The following is a 14,906-nucleotide window of genomic DNA, read 5'->3' as shown; positions in this document are numbered from 1 at the left end:
ATTTTGACATTAAATGCACCTTCTAACATAACCTTATATTAACTACAATCATAACCCATACCACATTCTAACCATAACATAGGCCCTCTACTAACTGAATGAACCACACTTAGATATTGATGATGTTCATTTCAACAACTAGTTATTGTTAGGTAATAATGAGTCTTACATTACCAAACAACACATTAAGATCACTTATGTCAACTGCGTTTTTCAATACGTTATCCATACATGTGTGTCTTAAGGGGACATAGGAGTCGTAATAGGTCATACTATTTTTTATAGGTTCTAATAAGTCTTAATATGTATTATTAGGATATAATAGGTCTTATTAGGTAATGATGATTCTTACATTACCAAATGACACATAACGACCTCATGATACATTTCTAGGTATTTTTATCCATATATATGTTAAGGGGACCTAGGGACTCCTACTAGGTCATTACGTCTGTTATAGGTTGTAATAGGTATTCATATGTTTACTAGCACATAATAGGTATTGTCAGGTAATAATGAGTCTTACATTACCAAACAACACATTAAGATCACTTATGTCAACTGCATTTTTCAATACGTTATCCATACATGTGTGTCTTAAGGGGACATAGGAGTCATAATAGGTCATACTATTTTTTATAGGTTCTAATAAGTCTTAATATGTATTATTAGGATATAATAGGTCTTATTAGGTAATGATGATTCTTACATTACCAAATGACACATAACGACCTCATGATACATTTCTAGGTATTTTTATCCATATATATGTTAAGGGGACTTAGGGACTCCTACTAGGTCATTATGTCTGTTATAGGTTGTAATAGGTATTCATATGTTTACTAGCACATAATAGGCATTGTCAGGTAATAATGAGTCTTACATTACCAAACAACACATTAAGATCACTTATGTCAACTGCATTTTTCAATGCGTTATCCATACATGTGTGTCTTAAGGGGACATAGGAGTCGTAATAGGTCATACTATTTTTTTTAGGTTCTAATAAGTCTTAATATGTATTATTAGGATATAATAGGTCTTATTAGGTAATGATGATTCTTACATTATCAAATGACACATAACAACCTCATGATACATTTCTAGGTATTTTTATCCATATATATGTTAAGGGGACCTAGGGACTCCTACTAGGTCATTACGTCTGTTATAGGTTGTAATAGGTATTCATATGTTTACTAGCACATAATAGACTGGCCTTACTATCAACCTTAATAAAACTATATCCCATTTACTTTATTAACATTCTTAACTCTAATTCAAACTACTAAATTAAGTCATGAGTTCTAAATTGTAAACTAACATTTGCTAACTAAACTCATTTACTTATCTAGTAACAAATTTTTCTATCCCTATGTCCTAACTCTCATCTACACTCCCCATAATCATCAAAGCATTTACATCAAAATTTAGATTTTAGTCAAGAATTATATATTTTTATTGCATGTATGTACATGTGTACACTTAGTTATCATTTAATCAAGAAATTTTGTTTTATTTTTATTGCATATACATGTACATGTACGAATATTTATTTTTCACATTTGCATGAGCACGTTACAATGTACATTAGATATGGTCTCTAAGATAATTTGTTTTAAAATACATATGTATGTTACATGATTGAATTTAGCACCATACATTTAATGTTGTGTATTTATATGTACATGTGTTTCAAATTAATTTAACTTTTAATTATTTTAATTTAAATAGACTTGTATGTTTATATTTGTATATATATGCATGTGCAGATCTCTAGATATTTATCACTCAGATTGTAGCTTCACATTCATATTCTCATATTTATTTTCATATATACATTATGGCATCCGGTTCTGGGGATCGTGCTCCTGCATCCTCAAGGGATGTTAGTGTTCATGGTGGGGGTCAGAGTGCTGAGTCTGGTACAACACGTAGATCGACCTCCTCCACCCATGATAGACAGCAATTATTTAGAGATACAGTTGCGAGATTATGTCGTGCTATGCAGGTTTTGGATACCTCATTTTCCTCTTCTACCACCCTCCCTAATAGGGAGAAGGTCATAGCGATGCGAGAGGAGTTATTTCGTATGATTCAGACAGTTGAATCATACAAAACTTTTGATGATATGAGCATTGAGACATTTTATTCTTCTTTATCTCACAGTGTCACTGGCACTATGAAGTACACACAGATTGACACTGAGGTTTCCACCGGCATGGTGAAAACCATGTTTCCATCTTATGCAGATCGTCACAGAGTCAGAGGCTACTCTGCGGTGAAGTGTACTGATCCACTCGTCGCACCATTGATGTATCCTCGTTGGTTGGCTACTCATCATAGATGGCCATAGAAGGATGAGTTCCCCCTATATTTCTGCAAACAATTGTTTGCAAAATTTCATTTACACTATGATGTTGACTATACAGATTATCTAGGGCATGTTGGGCAGGGTCAGGGGAGACTTTCTGACAAATTTAGACCCGCAGACACTCCTGCACCCGTTAACAAATGGGAAATGGTGGGTCCAAAACTTTTGGTTATGCTGAGAGGTCCACAGATGGCTATTGCAGGGGAGAGTGTTCCTGATGACACAATTAGGACATAGATTTTTTTGAGCATCACCACCGTCGCCACACAGTTACACAAGATTTCTTCTGATCGATGTAGTCAATATATGCTACAGTCTCGAGGTACCGCTCCCACAGCTACATCATCTAGCACACCTGTTGATGATGATTATGGAGTTGCAGACATACCTTCTCTTGTAGACATTTCTGCAGTCTTAGAGGTGGATGCATTGCATCATTTGGCATCATATTTAGCATCTGATCTTTTAGATGCATATCGAGCATTATCTACACTCTCAGGGATTCCACTTTGTGACATGAGCTCTCAGATTAGACATATTTTGTCACGTACAACAGTCCCAAAGGATTCACAAAGGCAAGAGGACATTCCTGCACCTTCTACTACTCCTACTACTACACAGGCCCAGGCTACAGCACCAACCCCAGCTACTCAGGACCCTACAACACCCCCCCCCCCCCCCCCCCACTCAGGATCTCAGTGGCACCATACAGCCTGGTCTATTTACTTCCATGCTTTCAGATCAGGGCCGCACTATTGATTTGGATGCTGATACTATTTTTCATTACATGATTCAAATATCAGTCAGATTGGCAAAGCATTACATAATGCTACGGTAAATATCTCTATATGTTTAGATTTATTTTTATTATAGTAAATAATATGTCTATATGTTTAAATTAATGTATATGTGTGTGTTTGTGTATGTGTTATAGGGTTTGAGTGATAGTATGTCACGTTTTGCTGATCTGCAGACACCGACAGATCCTACATGTCGTGAGTCCCAGGTATGTTACAATTTTTATATATATACATGTAGATCTTGATATAATTTGTCTGTACACATAATTAAATGGTTCACTTGTTATCATTTGACACAGGGTTCAGATGCAGCTGATAGACCCTTTTGGGGACAAGGCCCAGGATCAGGAGGGGGGATGTAGCTGATTAGATCATATGTGGCCTTTTATTTTATTACACACATGTTATGTCTAGATACATATTTATATGGACAATTTGATGTTTTATATGTTATTTCCATATGCATACATTTTATATCCAGACACTTTGATGTCTTATATGTTATTTTCAGATACATGGTTTATATGGACACTTTGATGTTTTATATGTTATTTCTAGATACGTGTTTATATCATGGACACTAAATGATGTTTTATATGTTATTTCCAGATACATGTTTATATGGAGATTTTGATGTTTTATATATGTTATTTCCAGACATTTGATCTACATGATCTATTTTTATACATTTGATATGGGTACATTATATTCTCCAGATATATGCACATGTATGTTATTGATCTTTTAATGTAGACATCTATTTTATTGATCTTTTGATGTCTTCATCCTTTATGTAACTTATGTATGTGTTGTGCACATGTTTCTATATGTTATTCATATTTTCAATATTCAAGTTTACATGTATATGTATAGTTATTCATCTTAATGCCTTAATCTAAGTGTAATTAACTATATAATTTTAATGGTCGATGTACATAACAATATAACATATATTTAATGACATGTCTTAATTAACTGTATAATTAACTATATTTAATGACTTAATTAACTCTATTTAATGACATGCCTTAATTAACTATAATTAACTATATTTAACCTTTAAATTAACTATATTTAATCTAATTATATTTAATGTCTTAATAATTAACTCTATTTAATGACATGCCTTAATTAACTATAATTAACTATATTTAACCTTTAAATTAACTATATTTAATCTAATTATGTTTAATGTCTTAATAATTAACTATATTTAATGACTTAATTAACTTTATTTAATGACATACATTCTTAATTAACTATAATTAACAGCATTTAATTAATAAAACATAATGTACATGTAATATATAACATAGTTCATATAACATATACATGTAAGAACATAACAATTATATACAAACATAAAGAATGTATCATATAAGAACATATAAAGATTATATGTACATACAAATACATACAAATACTAAAAAGGTTGTCTTAAGGGGAGGTCCTAAGAGACCTGGTCTTAAATGAGATATCCATGTCGAATTTAAATAAAAATAACAATACATGTCTAATTTTGCATATGCAAGATAAATGATCCAATGTACAAAAATTTATAAAACAAATATCCTATCAATATTAAATATGAAAGTATAAGAGCTATATAGGCATAACTCAACTAGAGCTCCACAAACAATGTATTGTTAGGATCCTCTCTACTTTTTATTATCTCTAGAAGTTTTTCATGTTCTTCAATTGGCAATTTCCACTTTTGATTTCCACGACGTCCTTTTCTTTGTACTACTTCAAATTGTAATTTGGTTGCTATAACATGGTTACTGTAGTGTAAAACCTTTTCTCCAGGCTTGTATTCAATAAATTCAATACCACTACCAATTACCCTTGTTTGTTGATAATATGTTCCTTCAATAACAACTGGTCCAATTGGATATGACTGTTCATCAACATCTATAGTTCCTTCTAGCAACTTGTGTTTTGCTTTTGTGCATCTTAAAAGATAATAGTCCACATTTTCCGCATTACCTGGTAAGGCTTGAACTGAAAAAATATCTCCTGCATGTATATAAAAAGATAAATATAAATTAATTTTAAAACAAATGTACATGTATATTAATTTATATATATGTATATATGCACACAAACCTACCACAACTAAATCAGAAATGCGCTCATAATCAGCTGAATATATAGGATCATGAATGTCAATGTCAATGTCAACATCTTCAAAAGGAGGCTTTCTAACTATCTCCTTCAAATCCCAATGTGAAACATATCCATTCCCAATATTTTCACATGCACTCACTACATTGTCCTTAATGCAGTCATCACAAAAACATGTTTTCTCTCTTACTTTAAGTACTAGAGGTTTATGGTTTCCTGTAGTCATCACTTGATGTAAACTTCTAATTCCAGGAATCGTTTGACAATTGTAAGGATTAGATCGATCTATATCTGTTACAAATACAAAAACTAATTGTCATATTTCAAAATAAATATTTAATTAAAAACTCAACTTGATTTGAAAAAGACATTAAAAATAAATATAACTTAGTTCACCTTTCACCTCCCAAAAGTAACGCTTATTGTATTCAGTATCTCGAGTAGCAAAATGAACTTTGCACCATTCAACAATTTGATTTGCGCTCTCTATCCTATTCCCTGTATGTACATAAAATATGCATGTATATATAAAATTTAAAATATATGCTATTAGAGTATTAAACATGTACATTTAAAAAATGCATATATTTACCTACAAGTTCATGTTGTGGAAGCACACGTTTTATACATGCTCCTGCTCCATCATGCTCCCCTTTTTCGTGTCCACTTTCAAAGAAATTCCATAAAAACTTAACATTGGTTCTAGCATGTTGCATTGCTAACCAATTAAATGCTTTTGCAGATTTGAATTGTCCTGTGAACGTGAAACATGATAAGTATCTACAATTATCCAAGTACATATATCAAATAGAAATAGACATGTCCAAATAAATACAAGTTAAAATAAAGTTAAATAAATGTGTAACTATTTCGTGTATACTAACCTGCACATCCATAAGACCAAATCCAGTGCTCTGAAACATTTATTCCACGATTTCTGAGATCTTCAGAGAACATTGCAAAACAATGAGCCACATAACTCCTATCATGAACTTTATCATCACTAATATAGAAATGAACCTCTTTGATGACGATGCGTTCATTTTCATCCAATCTTTCTATCTGATCCACCTCAAATTGTGCATGTCTATAGGTCACTTGCACAAATATTGCAACTTGTTCAGAATGATAATATTGGCTTTGGAGCTTTGTATGAGGTACAAATGTATAATTCTCAGAAAAATCTACATCTGAAAGTATACAACCAGGTGGAAAACAATTTTTGGAATCACGAAACTGTTTAGCTTGCCATCGTGCACCATGACAATGTTGGATATGTGGATATATCAATGGACAGAACTTGGCCATGAACTCATCATAATGCAATTCACTCTCCTTCAATACAACCTTTCTGGATTCATCCCCTCTATTATTTTGGTATGTCTCATATTCATATCTCATCCACGAAACTGGTGTGGATTCATTAATATTCTCAACTTGTAGAATTTTAAAAAATTTGTGTAAATCTGCACAATCTTCACACTAATTTTTTATGCATTGCCCTTTGAATTCATCTGAATCTTCTAATTTATCACATAATATGGACCTCACAAATTGTGTTGTACTGCTAGGGATGACCAAATTAGGATCAAGTATTGCCATAACTTTTTTAAATGATTGCAAGTGTAGACCAAATTCAACATGATTTCTACAACAACAAGTTTCTCGCATCTTATTTATGCGTACAAAGGAAGGACGTAAACTCTCAAACATTCTCTGACATATTTTGACATTTGAAAATTCTTGTTTGAATGCTTCAAAAAGTTCACTTTGAGTTATATCTATGAAATGTTTTGGATGTTCAATTGTGGCCCCTATTTCTTGATCTTTAATTTGTATAGTATCACGCCTGTTGGAAGAAACACGAGAATGTGTGGTCCAAAATTCAATAACTTGTCTTTTTACTTCTTCAAAAATTCTGTCTTTTCGAGGAACCCTACAAATATTCACCTAGTTATTCTCAATGTTATCATCTAGCATATTTCTCCTCTTGATGTATCTCTGGACAGTTCTTCTAGATATATGTAGTACATCAAAAATTGCATGTACATGTTTTCTATGTGTCAATTTTCTACTAGATATAGTAGTCATCAATGCTCTACGTGCATTACTCAAATCACCTCCTCGAGTTGTGTTGTCAATTTTGTTATAAGAATTTTGCAAATTTTCAACTATTGTTTTATTAATATTATGGGCATGGCTTTTCCTATTATCAACACCCAACAACTCTAAAACAGGTCTCATATCTTTTCTCCTAAATAACTTGACAAATAATTGTGCCTGTCCAAATATACTTTTATCCTTGAAATATTCATCCCACATGTTCTAAAAATGCTTTCTAATAGTGTTATCATTTATCATATCTTTAGATGGAATTTGGTTAAAAAGTAGTTCTTCATCCAAATCCATCAAATTTTTTATGCTTTCTAATTTGTCTCTATCAATAGAACTGCCAATTTCTTCCTCTTCATTACTTTCATTTTCTTCATGAATCTCATCATGTTCAGGAATTTCAGTAGGTTGGTTTTGAGCATGTTTTGTATGGCCTTTCATTTTTTCATCTCTTTTTCTATCATATTTCCTTGATCTTTTCCTTTTACTACCCATTGAATATTTCAATCTATAGAAAAAAAAAAAAAAAAAAATTTAGATTTCACTAAATATTAGCTAATGGTTCAATATATAATACATAAAAATAAAAATAATTAGAAGAGAAAAAAAGCACCTTCAAAATATTCGATCCTTTGCAATATTGATTAAATCCGCAAAACAGTTGTTGAAAATTGTTTCAAAATTAATTGTTTTTTGCAAATCTTCTTCCAATTTTCATTGTCCTTGTATATTTAATTTTTTTTAAAAAGGGAAAACAATATTTTTTTATATCAAATAGTCACATTAACCGCTAGTGGTTTCTCCTGCTGACAGGTGTTTCGGCCGAAATAGTTACGGCCGAAACGGTTCCGGTCGAAACAGTCTATGTGGCAGCCTATGTGGCAGCCAAACAAGCAAAAATTAGAACTTCTGTAAACATCTCACTTTGAAGGCCAATTTGACCTACAAAATTGAAGTATTTTTTAAAACTAAAAATATACTTTTGTAGTTCTCGGAGTCACAATTATGATTGTATAATTTTTTTAAAGTTTTGATTATGAATAATATGTTATAATTTGAAAATATTACAAGTAGGTATCTTAAGATTCAGGAAGATGTCTATTCAAAAATAAGAAAAAAATAGTAAATCATGTTAAAAAATTAAATTTTTTTTATGGTGCACTAGAGGAGAGAGTCTTCTTCAAGAATATGTAATTTTTTTTTAAAAATATGTAGATTTGATGGAAAAAGTTTGACGAGAGAAAAAAACTATCTATTTCTGATAACTTTGACTTTGACTAGTTATAACTTCAAAAATATTAGCCGAATTTCAATTTTTCTTTTTTGGTGCACCAGGTATACATGTTAACTCTGACATATTCCAAAATCAAACCAAAATATGAACATTTGCATATATTTGTTTGACGGGAAAAAAACTCTATATTTTTTGTATTTTTAAAAAATTAAAAAATACACTTTAAAAATTCAAAAATAAATAAAATTTTCACTCAATTTTTTTAAAAAAAATTATAGGTCTACATAAACTTCATCCAATTTTACACATTTCATTATTTTACATCATCTTCAAATTCTAAGCACAAATGCCACTTTTATTTCGTTAAAGTTGAAGACTTTAAATTCTGATATCACTTCTCCTTTATAAAAGGTGACACGGGTTTGTGCTTTTACCCTCTTACATATTAGGGTTTACAATAGTGTTCCATGTTTCATGCATTACAACTTCATAATCGTCTTTGGCTTTGTGTGTCAATATAATCCCTTAATTAAACAGAAGATAGGAAATGTACAATGGAAAATAAGGACCATGGTAAGACTAATTTCTTTAACACTAGATAAAATGTGTCAGGTGGCTCTACATTCGGTGGGGCTATATATTGATAATATACTTTGATTTTAATATCTTATAAGATTTCAACAATGAATAGAGGTACCATCTAGCTTAAAAGCATGCATAATATTCAAGGAATTTTTAAACAAAGGTCATGGAGGTGTTAATTTGATGCATTGAAAGTTACTAGCCAAACCTTAACACCCTTTGAATCTTGGATGTTGGTAACATCTATTGTGTATAACATCGAGTTTATGATCTACCATACTCTTTGATCAAGCCTCTATTGCAATCTACAAGCCATATGACTAACATTTTGATATTTTTTAATGTCAAAGTTGTGTGTTGTGTGTTTTGTAGGATGTACTCAAAATAAGAATGCATAATATATAACACCAACTATATGATTTAAGTGGGAATTGTGAAGAAGATTTCGTTTTAAATTCATTCTTTAATAAAAGATTGTGTATGACTAATTACAATGTATGCTTATTTTGACATTTTAATCTTTTTAGCCATTGTGTTAATAACCAATAATTTTGTATGGTTCTAAGTATGATTAATTAGGATTACACATTCTTCCCCTAGGGAGTATTTGGTTGATAATTTAGTGGCAACTCTAAATAGTTGATTAAGCCCATTAATACAACTTCCATTATTTAGGTGCAATTCTTCATATGTACTTTTTAAGAGAATATAATTCAAAAAGATATTGTTCTTCCTATCATCCTTCACAAAAATGACTTTTAGCCCAGGACATCCTAGTAGAAGCACACACTCTCGTACAACCACAACCACAACCAATAAATTTGTAGCTAAGCTCACTCTCCCACCCCTCCCCACTGTCCCCCCCAACACTAGGGGAAATAATGTTGTAGTTGAGTACTCTAACTTCACACTTCTCCTAATCCTATGTGAGAATTTCAAATCACACATAATTTATTACTACTTACATGGAAAGTCTCTTACTTATACCTAAGGTTTCAATAGCACATCATCAAATATTATGCCATATAAATACACTTTTTGACAAGGAGTCTAAAACAACCCCAAAAAAGAGAGCTTGATAACTTTGCACTAAGTCATGTAGATTATTGGTGCACTTTCATGTTTTATTATATAAATTTTGTATTTTTCTATATAGAGTACAATGCATTGTATTCGAGATTTGTATCTTGTTTGAAAGAGTTGTGTGAAATTTTCATTTGCATGAGCAATTCAATTATTGCAACTTATACTAATTAATTGATCGGTAATTGCCTTATGCAATTTTTAGCTATTCTAGAAGTGAATTTTTTTTGTAAATTGTTGAGTAAATGATATATTAAATTAAAATTATGTATTGGCATCTTTGACATGATTTATACATTCCATTAGATTACTAGGTGTCTATAAAACGTTCATCTAACATCACCAATTTTGAAAGAATTCATGGTTATCAAATGGCTATATTCTAAGTTACATTCCATTTGATAATTGTTAATGTGTGTTAAGATTCAAAAAGTCATGAACAAATGGTCAAAGAGGTCTTCAATCATCTATTATTTGTTCATGAATATAGAACATTTTGTGAATTGTTCAATTCAGAATGCAAAAACTATTAACTTGCTATGTACCACTACCATCAAGAGTTATCAGACTATAAGATTTACATTGGTTATTTTCTTATATAAATTTAAAAAATTCCAACTTTTTTCCCTACCTTTTAAAATATTTCCTAGATATATCTTTTTATCGGCGTATCCATTGCACCTTGCCGATGTGCAATTACTAATATATATTATTGCTATAGAAATCTCAAGTTGTATATGATCATAAATGGCTAGTGCTTTTTATTGGGCGTTGGCTATGCTCCAAACAAAATGCACCAAAAGTCAATAATTTTTTTATCTTCAAATCTCGGAAAATGCTTTCTCAAATTTTTTGTTGTTTTCGAATACAAAACATACATATCATGAAGAACAAATATTGAAAATTTCAACAAATCCATATTTTCAATTTTTTTATTTTAGTCATAGGTTTGGAGGATAGCCCCGTCCCTTTTATTGTCATTATTAAGAAGCTACATGTACATTGTACTTAACATGAAAATCTAGCATATTATCTGTTCACGTGCTTATTATTAATTAATTTAAAAATGGAAGATTTGATTTTTGATTGAGACCTTTTGTTTTTATTAATTATTAGTGAAGGGAAAACTTAATTTTCAATTAATTAAACGAGGTATTTTCGTACAAATGGTGTTAAACAAGGGGTAAGCACAAAAATCTGGAATCGGAATCTTTTACTTGAGGCCGCCATGGAAAAGCTGAAAACAACTTGCGCATAATTTCTGTGTACACGACAAACTACCTTGGTCCGCCGCCGTCCAGCTCTAATTGTTAAATAAATAAATAAATATAAATTTAAACACACAGCAACATTGGAAGTGTTGGTAGTTAACGGTAAGGTTTGGACAGGAAACTATACCACACATCCCTTCAAAAACTCGTTTAAATAAAAAAGAGCTGCGTGCTTCTTCTGGTCTTCACTATTTCTAATTGGTTGTCACGCTCCCCAAGGTAGAAATATTCACCACATCAACATTCATGCCGTGTTCACGGTATATTCCACGAGGGATTTTGTTCCTTCTATTTTAATAAGAAAGTGCATGCACGTTCGAGAAATTCGTAGCAAAATCCAACTCGAATTCTATCGTCTTCTTCTGCACATAGTCCACAGAATGAATCATAATAAGAATGCAGAATGAGGCACCTGAAGAAGTAAATATGGATTCTGATCTGTGGAAAAATCTTCCCAATGATGTCCTACAAATGGTACTGCTTTTCTTGCCCCTGGCAACTGCTATGCAGTTCAAAAGCGTGTGCAAAGAATGGAGGCAATTTTTATCTTCAAATAGTTATCTGCAAAGAACGGAACAGGGGAATCCATGGCTCCTCCTCTGCACCTCTGGGATGTTTTCATGCGCCTTCGACTTTTCACTAAAACGGTGGCACAAGATTCGGAATCCTCCTTTCCACAGACAGAGTATCGTTAGCGCTAGCGGGAATTTGGTTTGTCTGGGGAATTTAGTGGCAGATTGCAGGGCGTTGAGCATTTGTGATCCCGTCAGAAAGTTAGTCAAAAATCTGCCGCCCATGAATAAGATTCGGTTCATACACAAAGTGAGCTTGAATCTTGTCAAAGAGGGGACGTACAAGATCATGGTAGTGGGAGAGGAGGACCGCGCTGTGAACAATTTTGGAGGATTGCTGACAGAATTATATGATTCCAAGACTCAAATTTGAAAAATGTCAGGGCAAACAATGGCTGAAGCCAAATTTGGGGTGGATGCAGGGGTCTGGGTAAACAATCTATTTTATTGCATTGTAGAGATGCCTTGTGGCGTTGTTACTTTCGATGAGAAGAGAGATGTGTGGGAAGAGTTGGAAGCAGAAATGCCTGTAAGATGTAATGACGTGTCCTCGCCTTGCCTTGTGGGATGCAGAGGAGTTTTGTTAATGGTAATTATGAGGAAGAGAAGAGAGAGTGGTAAATACAGTAAAGTTGAGATATGGCAACTCGTGAAAAAGAAGGGCGAATCAAAGAAAGAAGAGGGGTTACATAAATGGGTGTTATTGGAAGAAATGGGTGAGGATATGGAGTTAGAATTCATGGCTTCTTCTGAGTACAATATGAGGCAGAGATTGATATGTTGTGGGGTGGGTGAGTGGGTGTGCATAATCACTCAGCTCAGTCCGAGAGCACTGGCGTTTAACATGGTAACAAAAAGGTGGGAATGGGTAGCCAAAGATCCCGCTTTCCCACAAGGCCGCGCCTCCCATCTATACGCGTTTCCTCTTCACCCCATTTCACACTGTCAGTTGTGACCACCAAGCTTAAATCTTAGTTATATATGTACGTTTGTGGTCGACTGTACAGCTGATTCTCAACATTGCATAAATCCGACTCATTTTCTTGTAGCTCTGTTCATTTATCTGATTTATATGACCTGTAATTTGTTGTCGTCTCGTTATTCCAATCATTCACGTAAAAATGTGCATATATCAACGTTACAGTCATCTGCTCTCAAATATTCATGGATTTAAGCTTCTATCATGTCCAAGTTTCTTCTATTTTAAATCGTTGAAAAATTGACCTTGGATATTGTAGTCATATGTAAGCTCCTAATTAATTGCAGTAGATGCTTTTACAAAGTCACAAGTAGTTGATAGCGAATCTCATAGGTCAGGTTCTCGTTTGAACTGTACTTCAGTAGTAGATACGCGCAATGGAAAAAAAACATGATAGATTAGGTGAAGAAGTGAGCTTTGTCTAAAATTGCGGTTAATCCTACTCTCTATTTAGATTTAATCAATAAAGTGACGGGCATGCTGGTTAGATGTCATATCGACATGTATATATCTTTTCTCCCTCCACTCCTCCTGCTTACAATTCATTCATTGGCTATCAAAAAGAAAACTGGGCCGTAGGCCACTCCCTAGATCTGGTATTCTATTTCTATTCGAATTTTTTTAATTTTAGAAAACATAAATTGTTGAGTTAATATTACTCTGTGTTTAGATTTAATCAATATAGTGATGGGCATGCTGGTTAGATGTCATATCGACATGTATATATCTTTCCCACTCTTCCTTCACTCCTCCAGCTCACAATTCATTCATTGGCTACCCCTAAAAAAAATTGGGCATTGGCCACTCTCTAGGTCTGGTATTCTATTCCTATTCTAATTTTTTTAATTTTAGAAAACATAAATTTTTGAGTCTATGAATTCCACATCAAATTTTGGGTGAACCAAACAAGAATAGGAATATGTAACCCCATTTTCTATTTAAGAATAAGTATTCCTATTCCTATTTTTATATTCCTATTGCCAAACAGACCCTAATTATGTAAAAAGAGACGTATAATAAAGGATCCTAGGAACTTTTGACGAATATTTCACATGTCATTTGATTAAAATTGAGAAGTCATTTAAGATTACAATTAATTGAATTTTTTGCTGGTGTAAGTTTCTGAAAATTAGACTTCAAGTCATACATGAGATTTGATTTAGAAGAAAAAAATTTGTGTGCTTCAAGATGGTATCTGTTTTAGTGTTTCTTATTATAAGATGCATGTGTTTTAGATTTTTGGCTGGATTTATTGCTTTGATTTTAAAAATAGGTGAAGCTTGAGACACTATAAATTATTTATGCAAACGATTCTTGTTATGCTCTTGTGTTATCTATACGATTTTGAAAGTTGGAAGATAAACCATATTTAAGAAGATGGATTATCTATTAGATAAATAACAATAGATTTAGTAATATTTATGTATTTTTATTGTTGTTGGTGTTAAAATTAGTAAGTAAAAAAAACTCTTTTATTCTCTTTTATTAAGTTTATATTTAAATGCAAAACTAAAGACATTAGAAATAATTGTTTCTTATCATAAATTTTAGTTATTGAGAAAATTTTAATGTGGGTGACAATTACTTTAACTTAAATTATATATTAGATCTTATATTTTAGTTTACACTTATTATCTTATTTACTTTTAAAAGTGAAATTTATTTGTTTATAAGATTTTACATTTGTTATTAGGTAACTTTATATTTACTTAAAATTATTTAATTTTTGTAAAGAAAATGTTTTAAATTTTTTACTAACTAATTATTATAATAGT

General features: G+C 31.9%; 1 pseudogene; it reads left to right on the top strand.

The window, feature by feature from the left end:
* The first annotated feature begins 11,936 nt into the window (after positions 1 to 11,936).
* Positions 11,937 to 13,259, top strand: LOC149577972 (F-box only protein 6-like; annotated as a pseudogene).
* Positions 13,260 to 14,906: the final 1,647 nt, after the last annotated feature.

This window comes from Cupressus sempervirens, chromosome 1 (assembly GCF_028749045.1).
Source record: "Cupressus sempervirens isolate cs-2001-9-10 chromosome 1, ASM2874904v1, whole genome shotgun sequence".
Lineage (NCBI taxonomy): Eukaryota > Viridiplantae > Streptophyta > Pinopsida > Cupressales > Cupressaceae > Cupressus > Cupressus sempervirens.
The sequence above is the reverse complement of the archived record's forward strand: the minus strand, read 5'-3'. Positions and strand labels throughout refer to the sequence as shown.